This window comes from Camelus dromedarius, chromosome 25 (genome assembly GCF_036321535.1).
Source record: "Camelus dromedarius isolate mCamDro1 chromosome 25, mCamDro1.pat, whole genome shotgun sequence".
In the NCBI taxonomy this organism is placed as follows: Eukaryota; Metazoa; Chordata; class Mammalia; order Artiodactyla; family Camelidae; genus Camelus; species Camelus dromedarius.
Window position 1 is genome coordinate 75,016 of NC_087460.1, and position 13,261 is coordinate 88,276.

A 13,261-nucleotide genomic window follows, 5' to 3' on the forward strand; every position below is an offset into this window, starting at 1 on the left:
ACTTCACATGTAGGAGGGATAGTTTAGGAGTAAAACGTTTATCTCAATAATACATGTATTATCATATGAATAATATACACTAATAATACAATATTTCAGTAACATAATACATACGTGTGTACTAAGTCATGACATAAAATGCAGTTTTATTGTGGGCCAAAGTCAACAGTGTGAAAGGGGTTAGAGCACATACAATAGAACACTGTTCAGCCTTAAAAGGAAGAGAAAGTCTGACACAGGCTACAAGTTGGGTGACCCTCAAGGACGTTGTGCTAAATGAGAAGCCATCACAAGAGGACAAGTGCCGTGTGACTCCATTTATACGAGGGCCTTAAACAGCCACAGTCATAGAGCAGAAAGCAGGTGACGGGGCCAGGCCCAGGGGGCAGGGATGGGAGCTAGTGTTTCGCAGTGACAGAGTTTCTCCCAGGTGAGGCAGTGCGACCGTGCTTACCCCATTCAAGACACTTCGGATGATCAGGGGTAGGTTTTGTGTTCTGTGTGTTTCACCACAATGTCTTAAGATGCTCGGGGAAGTCCCTGACCTCACTGTCCGTGATGTCCCCTGGCACTTCAGGCATCCTTCCTCAGGGCGACACCTGGCCTGGCTATCCCCAGACCTTTCTCTCCCACGCTCTGATCTCCTGTCTTTCCTGCTTCCTCCTCCTCTTGTTCCCACTGTACCGACGCCTCATTCAACTCCTGTCACCCCCACCTTCTGCCAGGCGGGCGCCTCCACTCCTGGACAGCTGTACCAGCCTCCTGACTGGTCTTCGTGGGAGTCCAGCCCCTTCAGCTCATCCTCCAGGTTGCACTGGGAGTGGCCTGTCTAGCATTTCAATCTGACCGTCATGCTCCATCCCTAAATCCCCAGTGGCTCTGTTGTCCTGAGGTGAAGCCCTCGGCCAGCAGACAGTGGCTGTGACCTGTGACAGGGCTCCCGATCTGCATCCCTGGCATCTTTTACTGTGCCTGCAGCTCCCCAAGCTCACCCGGCTTTCATTTTGTTTCTGAGTCTGGGCCTAGGGTCTTCCCCACCTCACTCGTTCTTCACAAGCCCAACTCGCTCCCTCTAGGAAAGTCCCCTCTGCCCTGAAAAGGCTGGATCTGGGGCCCCTGAATGAGGCAAAAACACCTTTTCCCAGCATGTACCATACCGTGCTGCACCATAACTGCCAGCTAGCTTCTCCGACCCCCCTCCCTTGCTGGACATCCCTCCCCTCCAAAAGCCACACACCAAACCCGATTCCTCAGAGTGTCCCTGTGCCCATTACGCTTCCTGCCGCACAGCAGACACTGCCTGGTGCGTGGCGGGCAGGCGGGAGGATGATTGTGTGGATCGACGTCACAGGTTCTGAGATTCAAACCTGGGAATCAGGTTCAGTCAACACTTCCAGCTGAGAACCTCTGATCAAGGCCTAAAGAATGATTTATCCAAGTGACTAAGTCACTCTGTTCATGTAGCACCAACCAGCCTATAGGCCAATGCCAGCTTTTTTTAATCTTAGCTGACACACTTAATGACCTGTGACTAAGAAGGAAGGCCATCGTCATCACCACCAGGCAAGTGAGGAAGCTGTGGCCAGCAGGGTCTGCAGGTGTGTGAGCAGCGAAGCAGGACAAGGGTTCGCCTCCTCCCGCTCACTTCACCATGATGCTGTTAACCTTCAGGAGTGAAAAGAACCAGAGTAATTAAGCCTAAAATCAGAACCTTTCGGAAAACAGGGCTGTACATTTTCTGGCTTCTGCAGATCCCACGAAGGTCCCAGTTCGCAAGTTCTCAGTAAGTATTAACTAGCTCCTCTCTAGAACCATCCCTGTAGGGCCTTGCTTTTTCTACATTTTCCAGAAAAAGACAAAACCAAGCACCCTAAGGTCCAGTGTCTAATGACGTACTGGGATTTTTTTACTTGGATTCATCCTACATCTCTGTATTGCAAAATCAAGCCCAGTTTCTTTTATTTGATTCTCAGCAGAGAGGAATAAATAAAGCACGAATATTTTTATACCCCATCTGCATCCAAAAAAGCAGAAAAAAAGTTTCTCACTCTTCCCCATATAAATAACCTCTTCCTTTGCCCGCCCTAGTCCTAGTTAAGCAGTTCTAACTGCATTTTGCATAACATCTATTTTTCAAACATTCAGTCATTGTATTTGATCTTATTCGACCCAATCCAATTGTCCCAATCTTTTTACTTTTAAAGCCAAAACTGGACGTGGGTCACTAGTAGGATTCTGGCCAAGGCCAAGAGCAGTGGGAGGATGACTTCATGGGCACGGGGCCGTTTTATAGTGTCTCAGGCACACAGGATCCAGCTGGCATGCGCACAAGGAAGGCGTCCATGAGGCCGCTGCCTTTTCCCCTAGGAGAGCAGCAAGAGGCCATGCAGGCTGAAAAAGCCTTTCTCCCCCTATGCACGCCGTGGTAACTTTCCCCTCCGTCTAGATCAGTCTAGCACTGACAACTGTCGTCTGCAAAGTAAAACTGACCGAAGCCTGGAGCTCTGATTTAGGGACACTGAGAAGGACTCCGTCCAGGTAATCACAAGGCCTCGGGTTATCAGAATCATCCTGAATTCACGAAGTCCATTAAGCGGTCCTAGAAGTTGCAACTTTTCTGTTTCTAAATTACACCTAATAGAAGCTTCTTACATCTAAAATCAATTTAAAAGATCTTTCGGCAGTGCGTGCAAGTTTTTTATTTAAAAACATAGTCAGTGAATCCGAGTTTTTTCAGAAAGCAGCTCCCTTCTGCTTGCTCTGGCCTGCAGGTCCACAGCTAGAACTTCATTCTGTCTTGTCTTACGGTGCCATCAGGGCCGTGAGTGAGCAAATACCCACGGATTTACTTGCACAAATACTCCTAGATTGATGGATGCTATTTTAAACTTTCATCAGCCATTTATAACTTAAGAGGGCATCTATTTTAGAGTTTTTGCTGAAAGCGAAGTTTTGATCAGAAGAGAGGAAGACAGAGCTGAGACTTCGGTGGTGTTTCTCAACCTCTTTGTTATTATCACACCTTAAATAGTGTTTTTAAACATCTTCCTGATCATCACTCCCCCAGTGAGATGTTAATACCATAGATACTGTGTATCTGTGTGTGTGTAGTGTGAATATCTGTGCTTTACTCATAAAAATAGTACGGTGTTTTTCAGACCCCCGAGAACCAGTCCCCCTGTGTGGGGACAACAGTGCCCTTGCAAGTGCATAGTGGAGAAGCCACTACACCGAGGGCAAACACTTGTGTAGCCAAGAAGTTGCGGCACCAGAGGCGAGCTCCTTGGGCAGAGCTGCTTTGGCTGGTCCTACCGTGCTGCCCCTCTGCACCCTTGACACCCTTCCCAGGCTGCCGGGGCAGGATTTAGCCTGGATACAGGCTTACCCCAGCTCGCAGGTTCCCATTCTCCTAGTCCGACAGCATCCGACAGGTTAATGGCCCCCGAGTAAGAGAATTGCTGGGCACGTAGATTCCCAAGCAACACTGAGATTCGATGTGGGAGGTAGGCAGGTCTGATGCCCCAGAGGGTGTTAGTCCACAGGGCTGCACGGCTGGTCCACACTTTCCACCCCGTGGCGGCTGAAGGGAGGGCCTGGCACCAGAAAACACACGATGGGCATAAAGGGGAAAGCAGTCCCAAGTACCCTGCCCTGGAAGCAAGGAGCCACTGCTGAGAAAATCATCCCTAATTGCTCATCCAGAGCCAGTGGTGTCTATTTATTATTACTATTATTAATCCTAGTCGTTGCCTCTGTAACTGCTCGAGTCTGGAGAAGGCTCGGCAGCATGCCGGGGGCCAAAGCCCCAGGAAAGGGCGGGCAGAAGGAGATGGGATCTGAGTTGCCTTTTAGGGAAGCAGCCTTACCAGCAATTCCAGTTTAAAAAACAACTTTGCCAGCACAGACCAAGCCTTGGCTCCGTCCACATGGAGCAGGAGGACGAACACATCCTTGGGGTTCAGCCACGAGCCTCTCCAGCCTCTCTCTTAGCCTGCTGTGCGCGGGAGGCCGCAGAGTCTCAAAGGACCCTCCTGCAGGGGAAGGTCTCCAGGGCCTCAGAGGCAGTCTGGCCTTAGAGTTGGAAAAGGCTGGTGATCACTGATAACGAGACAGACTGTTCCGTGGTGCAAGGAACAGCAGGAACGAGGCCCCACGGCCAGGGCAAGACGGGCTGCACTTCAGCGGAACGTGACCTCTCCGGTTATCTTCCTGCCAGAATCTTTCCCAATGCGCTCTTTCCCTGTGCACTTCGAGTGATGATGTTAGAGGAAAGCCAATTCAGATGGAAGGAAACCTCTAAGTGAAGTAAACCAGAAAGAGAAAGAAAAATACCGTATGATATCACTTATATATGGAATCCTAAAAAAAATGATAGAAATGAACTTATTTACAAACCAGAAACAGACCCCCACACATACAAAACAAACTGATTTTCAAAGAGCCCCACAGACGAAAGCTAAGAGAAGAAAAACAGAGGACTTAGAACTCCAAGGCAGCAAAGAACAGCAGATAAAACGCTGCCCCCGCAGATGCAAATCCAGACGAAGAGAAAGTAAACAAGATAATGCCAGCGAGGTTGTCCAAGGCAACAAGAAAGAGCTCTATAAATACAACCAGAAAAAGTGTTTGTCTTAGCCGATGAGCTCACCACACGTGGCTCACAGGGGTCTCTTGTTGCTCCCTTGATTAAAGCTTGGAAGGGAGCGAGCTGAGAGCAGACGCGGGACTACTGGCACACAAGGTCTGTGCTCCGATGGGCCACTCATTTCAGTTAGGCACCGCTGACACCATCAGTCTGGACTGTGGCCTGTGTTTTCACTGACATGCGGGCCCCCACCCCCAGCAACAAACAGGCCAGTGGCTTGTCCACACGCAGCAAGTGGGGTCCAAAACAGGAAAAGGCAGGTGGCCATGGGGTGGACACGGGCCTAGGGGAGGGAAAGGCTTCCAGGGGACCTGTTCCTCTCTGGAAGGATCTCAGTGTGGGGCAGGAGCAGGGGGAGCTGGCATCCGCCCAGAATGGCCCTCCCTGCTTGGGGCCAAACTGCACTCCAGGAGCAGGGCTGCGGCCATGAGCAGGACAAGTCCAGCCTCAAAGGGCTCCCGTTTGGAGCAGGGGTGGGAGACTCCAGGCAGTGGAGACAGATGGCATGGTCAATGACCAGATACTTCCACATGCTGACAAGTGCTCTGAGACAGAAGGTGACCGAGGGAGGGCAGGCCTGTCTGAGCAGGTGTGGCCACCTGTCCAGGGGGAATGTGTCCGTAGAGTGGAGAGTCGCTGCATCGTTGAAAAGCACTTGGCATGTTCAGAGGACATGAAGAAGGGCAGGAGGGCACTGTGGGGTCAGCAGGATAACTCACCTTCTGAAGAAAGGGCTCCATCTTAGCTCCAGCGTTCAGCCCTTCAAAGTGGTGTCTGTAACTTTTTCCTTCTACAAATGATGATCTGATTTTGACCCACTTGAAGCCCTCCTAAATGCTATCTGATCAACACCTTAATTTCCATTTGTGAAGACAAGTTACCATCTTGAAGTACAAGCAGCCAGTAGGGTTTTCAATGGCTCAATTCTGTATTTGTCCTGAGAAAGACTTACCGAATCAGGAGTAGGTAGATTCAGAGACTTGGAAGCGCCTTGAGTGCCATGGGTCAGGTGTGGAGACCGGTGCTCACCTGGGGCTCATGGCAAGAGGCAGGGCAAGATGGAGAGCTTTGCTTCCACTCAGCCCCACAGCGTCTCAGCTTGGTTTGTGGCTCCCATAGTAACATTTAAGAGTTGAGGGATTGTGACTGAATTTGGCACTGCAGAAAAGCACACAAAAATAATCTTGTTGTTGGTCCAGCTTGTCATCCAGAAAGAAAATGGCAGCCAAGAAATGGTCAATAAAAGCCTGACATTTTTATTAGGTATCAGTGATTTTTGACAAGCAGAGAGGCTAGAAAACGGACATCCTAGAGGAAGACAAGAGTCTATTTTCCATCTTAAAAATAACCCGTTTAACACTGCCAATATTTTTAATAGTTAGCAACTGTCCTTTTCACGGCTTCACAGTAGAATGTATGACATCTGTCCGTTTCTTTATACAGCAATATTTTTATAAGTGCTTTTTGGGGGTATTATTTTCCGTTAGTCCCATTTTTAACCCCATTTCATCTCTGAGAGAAAGAGTAGGTGGAAGTGAGTATTTTAAAAAATCAAGCCCAGGGAAGTAAAAACTTCTGCTTTAAGATTGTATAGGAAGGGAGTGGAGGGTCTGGTAATGGTCTAACCAGAGTATCTAGGGAGGGCCTGCGGTGGAAGACTTCAGAAAGAAGGAAGGAGGGGAAAGGGAACAGGGGAAGAGATGGCTTCTGCTTTCTCCTGGAGGCCTCCTGGTGGAATCCAAGGACCAGGGGCAGGAGAAGCACTGTACAGAGGATTGGGACCACAGCCAGACAAAGCTGGTTCAGGCTTGCATGTCCTGAGTCTGATGTGCTGAGCTGGTCCTGTGTTCGAGTCATCAGCCTGTCTGAACCTCCAGGCTCCACTACCCCACCCCCAACCTAGCTCCTGGGAGTCCCATCCCTCAGCCCCTCCAGGGAGAGGAAGGGGAGTATCTTGTTTCCCAGGAATTGGAGGCCAGGAGGCTGGGAGTGGTGAAGGGATGTGGGAGGTTCTGTCTCTAGGTCCAGGGCTGGCCTGGAAGGCGCGCGATGCGATGGAGTCTCACGACTGTTTTTCTGTGTCGCTGCGGGGAGGGGGCTCTTGGCAGCTGGCCTTGGCCTGGGCTGTGGCCTCTACTCCCTGCTCTCTTCTCCTGGCACAGAGGCTGCAGTGTTGTGCTTTCAGGCTCACGTGGTTCGGTCTTTGCACAGCTGCCAGAGGGAAAAAGAGGGGGAGGGGGAGACCGAGACAGTGAGCTTGCCCTGTTCTGACTGCACGTGAGGCTGAGCAGTTGTCACTGGCGTGATGAGCCCCATCTGAGCGCTCCTGCCACAAGCCTTCCCCTGGTTATATACAGACCTCCTCTCACTTCACCTGTGGGCTGCTCATACCCCAGCCACCCCCTGCCCTCCACACACACACTTCCGTCAGCACCCCACCCAGCCCCCCAGTACACACACTCTCACATACACAACACAAAGGGTATGTGTGTATGATCACACCCCCTGAAAGAAAAAGCAACGTTTCAACCAACCTAATAACTTGTGCACCTGATGTTGGGTAGTAGTTTAATTTGGTTTTCAGGAAGTGTCAGTGACTGGAAATTCACATGCACACACACACACACACACACACACACGCCTCTGGCCTGTGCACAACCATAAAATTTTATGACCTTGGTGCTCACCCCTCTGTTCAGTATAAACTCATGAGCCCCATTCTCCTGTATCCACTAAGGCTGCACTTCCCTATTTGAAAAGTTACCTGCTAGGATCACACTTAACACAACCATCACTTTTTTTTAAAAAGCAAGCCTCATGTCTCCACATCCTCGCCGACACTTACTCTCTCTTGACTTTTTGATGACTATTCTAACAGGTCTGATGTGGTATCTCATTGTGGTTTTGATTTGCATTTTCCTGATGATCAGTTATGTTGGACACCTTTTCACATACATGTTGGCCATTTGTCATTTGTCTTCTTTGGAAAAATCTCTATTTAGTTCCTCTGCCCATTTTAAAATCAGATAGTTTTTGTTTGTTTGTTGATTTGTTTTGCCATTGAGTTGTGTGAGTTCTTTATATACATTGTCAGATAAATGATTTGCAAATATTCTCACCCATTTGTTAGGCTGTCTTTTCATTTTCCTGATGGTTTCCTTTGCTGTTTATAAGTTTTTTAATTCGATGTCATCCCACTTGTTTGTTTTTGCTTTTGTGGACTTCGCTTTTGTTGTCAAATCCAAAAAATTATTGCCAAGACCAATGTTAAGGATTTACATTCTATGTTTTCTTCTAGGAATTTTAAAATTTCAGGTCTTAAATTCAAATCGTTAATCCATTTTTATGTGATTCTTGTGTGTGGTGTAAGATAGTGGGTCAGTCTCACTCTTAGGCACGTGGACACCAGTTTTGCCAGCACCGTTAAGTGACAAGTCTGTGCTTTCTTGGCCACTTTGTCATACGTTAATTGGCCACATATGTGTGGGTTTGTTTCTCCATACTATTTTCCAAAATCGTTGCACCAATTTATGTTCCCACCAACAGTGGGAAAAATGTTCCCTTTTCTCCACATCCTCTCCAGAATATTTTCTATTTATATCCGTTTATTTTAAGCTGATAACAACTTAACTTCATTTACATACAAAAGCTCTACATTTTTATACCTCCCCCAACATTTTATGTTTCAGATATCACAACTTACTTCTTGTTTACGTTGTTTATCCGTTAACAAATTGCTGTAGTTCTATTTTTAATACTTTCGTCTTTTAACCCTCATACTACAGTTATAAGTGATTTCCCTACCACCATTACAACGTTAGAGTATTCTGAATTTAACTATACCTTTACTTTTGCCAGTGAGTTTTACACTTTCATTTACCTTCCCGTTACTAATCAGCACCCTTTCCTTGAACAACTACCTTTAGCATTTCTTGTGAGGCCAGTCTGGTGATGGACTCCGTCAGCTTTCGCTTGTCTGGAAAACTCTTTGCCTCTCCTTCGGTTTTGAAGGGCAGCTTTACCAGGCAGAGTACTCTTGGTTGGCAGGTATTTTCTCCAGTACTTTGAATGTAACATTGCACTCACTTCTGGGTTGCAAAGTTTGGGCTAAAAATTTTGCTGATGGTCTTATGGGTTTCCCTTGTACATAACAAGTTGTCTTTCTCTTGCTGCCTTAAAAATTCTCTCCTTTTCTTTAACTTTTGACAATTTAATTACATGGGCAGACTGCATTTTATTGTGCTTTACTTTATTGAACTTCATAGATATTGCGTTTTTTACAAAGTGAAGGTTGTGGCCACCCTGTGATAAATAAGGCTGTTGGCATTATTTTTCCTATCAGCATTTGCTCCTTTCATGTCTCTGTGTCACACGGTAATTCTCACCATTTCAGACTTTTCCATTATTGTTATATTTGTTGTGGTGACCTGTGATCGGTGACTCTTGATGCTACCACTGTCACTGTCTTGGGGCAGCGCCAATCTCACCCATGTAAGACTGTGAACTGAATCAGTGAATGTCGTGTGTGTTCTGATGGCTTCCCTGACCAACCTTTCTCCCTCTCCTCAGACCTCCCTTTACCCTGAGACACAACAGTATTGAAATTAGGCCAGTTAATAATCCTACAGTGGCCTCTAAGTGTTCAAATGAAAAGAAGGGCCTTGCGTCTCTCACTTCAAATCAAAAACTAGAAATGATTAAGCTTGGTGAGGAAGGCATGTCAAGTTATGAATGCAAAGAAAAGTTCTTGAAGGAAATTAAAAGAGCTCCTGAAGTGAATATATGAACGATAAGAAAGCAAAACAGCCTTGTTGCTGATGTGGAGAAAGTCTGAGTGGTCTGGAGAGAAGGTCAAACCAGCCACAAACTTCCTTGAAGACAAATCCAGAGCAAGGCCCCAACTCTCTTCAATTCTGTGAAGGATGAGAGAGGTGAGGAAGCTGCAGAGGGAAAGTGTGAAGCCAGCAGAGGTTCGTTCATGATGTCGAAGGAGAGAAGCCGTCTCCATGACATCACACTGCAGGAGGAGCAGCAGGTGTTGATGGAGAGGCTGCAGTAGGTTCCCCAGGAGACCCAGCTCAGATGGCTGGTGACAGGGACTGTGCTGAGCGGCAGGTGTTCAGTGTAGACAAAGTAGCCTTCTGTCGTAAGAAGACTCCATCTGGGACCTTCATAGCTAGAGAGGAAAACTCAGTGCCTGGCTCCAAAGCTTCAAGCTGACTTGCTTGTCAGGGGCTAATGCAGCTGGTGACTTGAAGTTGAAGCCACTGCTCATTTGCCATTTGAAGGACCTCGGGCCCTTAAGAACAGTGCTAAATCTTCTCTGCCTATGCTCTAGGAATGGAACAACAAAGCCAGGATGACAGCACTTCTGTTTACAACATGGTTTACTAAATATTTTAAACCCTCTGTTGGGACCTACTGCTCAGAAAAAAACGATTCCTTTTAAAATAGGACTGCTGCTCACTGACAATGTACCTGGTCCCTCAGGAGCCCTGATGGAGACAGACAACGAGATTAACATCATTTTCATGTCTATAACACAACATCCATCCTGCAACCCATGGATCAAAGGGTCACTTCAACTTTCAGGTCTTATTATTTAAGAAACAGACTTCACAAGGCTGCAGCTGCCAGGGACAGTGATTCTTCTGATGGATCTGGGCAAAGTCAACTGAAAACCTTTGAATAAGCTTTTTGCCCCCTTATCTCTCTCTTGTCCTTCTGGAGAGTGTGTATTTTGGTCCACTTTATGGTGTCTGTAAGTTACTTAAGCTGTCTTCACTGTTTTTCATTCTTTTTTCCTTTTGCTCCTCTGATTGGATGGATTCCACTGCCTTGTCTTCTAGTTCACTGACCCTTTCTCCTTATTGATCTAGCCTGTTGTATGCTCCAGCTCTGTGATTTGATTAGTATTTTAAAAATATTTTCTCTCTATTGAAATTCTCATTTTGTTCGTGCATTGTTCTGGCCCTATGAGCATTTTTATGACTGTTATTTTGAATTCTCTATCAGGGAAGTCATTTATCTCGGTTTCACTGAGATCTGTTACTAGAGTTTTATCTTGTTCTTTTGTTTAGAACATATTCTCCTCTGTTTCTTCTTTTTCCTTGACTCTCTGTGTTGGTTTCTGTGCATTAAATGGAACAGCCACTTCTCCCAGTTTTGACAGAGTGGTTTTGTGTGGGAGGTGGACCGTATCAGTCAGCCTGGCCAGTGCTCCTGCTTGTCTCTCAGACCTTTGTGGTTGTCCAAGCTGCCTTCTTTGTTCTCAGTGTCCTCCAGGGAAATGTGCTGAGATACATGAGTATCCCAGAGGGGTGATCTCAGTCAGCGCCTAGATGCAGGTTGGTTGGAAGCCAGGCTGTCGACAGTGAGCAGTTAGACTATTCCAGGGAGAAACTGGGAAGCGGGTGTTTTCTCCTGTTTCCTCTCAGCGGGGTCCTGGTGTGTAACCATGGGTCAGGTCGGGGTGTGCTCCTGAGCTCATCGAGGACTTCTTTGCTTACACAGAACCATGGAACTCCCAAGTGCAAGCCCCACTGGCTATCAGAGCCACACTATCTGGGGGCCCACCCCTCAGGCAGCAGTCACAAAAGCTCGGGCACCATAGGTGTGTAGAAGCTCCTTCCAAGGGTGTCCTGGTGATTTGGGCAGGCAGGAGGGAGAGGGTCGGGGAGGTGTCTGCCAGCCTCCCTGTCTCTGGGAAGGATCGCAGTCAACCCCTAGATGCCTGCCGAACTAGAAGACCCATCCACAGGTTGCAGTTTTAAAGAATGCAGGCGGCCCTATTCAGGGAAAGACTGGGAGATTGGCAGGGTTAGCCCTGAGGTGCAGCCACAGAGTGTGCTTGCCTGCTGGTAACTAACTGCTTCTTTGTTTTCATTGTCTTATGGGTCCTATGGACACAAGCCCTGTTGGTTATCAGAGCTAGATGTTTTGGGGGACCATCCCTCAGGTGGAAGTCTTAAAACCTGGGGTCCTAGATGTGAGGTCCAAACTCTTTACTCCTCAAGGAGCAGCTGGGAGTTGGGGTTCCCTCCGGATTACATGATACTGCTCTGGGGGTGGGATTTATGGTGAGATGTATCTCAGCTTTTCCTGCCCATTTCAATGTGGGCATTTTCTTGTTCACCTGAAGTGCAGGAGTCAACGACTGGTTCTGAATTACTGTCAGAGGGAGCTGCTCTAGCTGTTCATTCTGTGTGTCCATGGGAGACATGTCTGGATAATGTTTTACTAGCTCAAGAGGTAGTGTATTATATACACTGTTCTGCATCTTACTTCTCTCGCTTAACAGTGTATCATAAAGTTCATCCCTGTAGCCGGATCTGTCTAGAACTCAAATCTGACCATGTTATAATACTGCTTACAATTCTTTGGTGGCCCCCCATTCTCACACAGAGTGAGGTTTTTCTCCTTAGCTTGCCCCAAGGTCCTCTCCAGCCTGGCCCCTCCTGGATCTTTGTACTTCAGTCCCATCACTCTCTGATTCCTTGGGGTCCAGTAACCTCCCAGCTTGCAGCCACGCTCACTGTGCTGTGTCACGACTCGGCCTCTGGAGTGCCCCTCCCAGCTTTCTTCACCTTGATTACAGCTTCTTAGCCTTCAAGACAGTGTAGGTGTTTCTCATCCGGGAGGCTCTGCTTTACTCCCAGCCGGGACACAGAACCTGTAGCACAGTCTTAATCATGTTAGACTGAGAGTATCTCTGTTTGGTGCATTTCCATCACGCAGCTGCCTCAAAGCAAAGACTAGTGTCTTTGGCTGATTTGTGTGCCCCCAGAGCCTAGCACCATGTCTAGCATGTAGCAGAAGCTATGTAAATACTTCCTGACAAGGACTGATTTGAACCACTGACCTGCCTCTGAGCTGAGGTTACAATCCCTTTGTTAAGGCTGAGAGAGGAATGAGGTTTCTGGAAATAGTGAGCTGTGGCTCTAAAGACACTTTCTTGAAAGGGTGACTTGAACTTGTTGAAGGTGAGACCAAACCCTGCCCTGGAGGAGGCCAGTGGGCAGGGAATAAAGAACCCCAAGAAGCATCGATGAAAAGGGAGGGTGGGAGAGGGGTGCAGCAGGAGGAGTTGCTCCGCCCCGAACTGGACCGGCTGTGGATGAGACAGCAGACGTTTCCAGTGGCCGCTTCTGGTGCAGAGACTTCGTCCCCAGACAGGCAGTCCATGTGCACACTAAAACCACCGCAGTTCCAAACTGCCTTCTTCCTTCCACCCATCACTTGGTGATTAAGGAGTAATAACTCTCCCAATGGTCTTGAGGAAAAAAGATGAATTCTCACAATATGAGCAAAGAAGGTGGATGCTAAACCAATTAACTACCACTGTGGTCACTGCTCCTCCCGCAGGTGCAGGTACACCTGACAACCTTCTCAACAAGGTCAGATTCCCTGGGGAGGGAGGTCTCAGCTAAGATCTGGGGCTGAGAGGCCAAGGCTGGGGTGAGTGGAGGGGAGGAAGTGGGTTCATGCAGAGGGAACACAATGTGTGTGGAGGTCTGAGCAGAGAGGCGTGAGGCTTATGGGTGAAGTAAACGAGAGCTGGTGTGGGGACAGTGGCAGAGACAGGACTGCTCAAGTTGGCGGAGGTCCCAGCAAGCA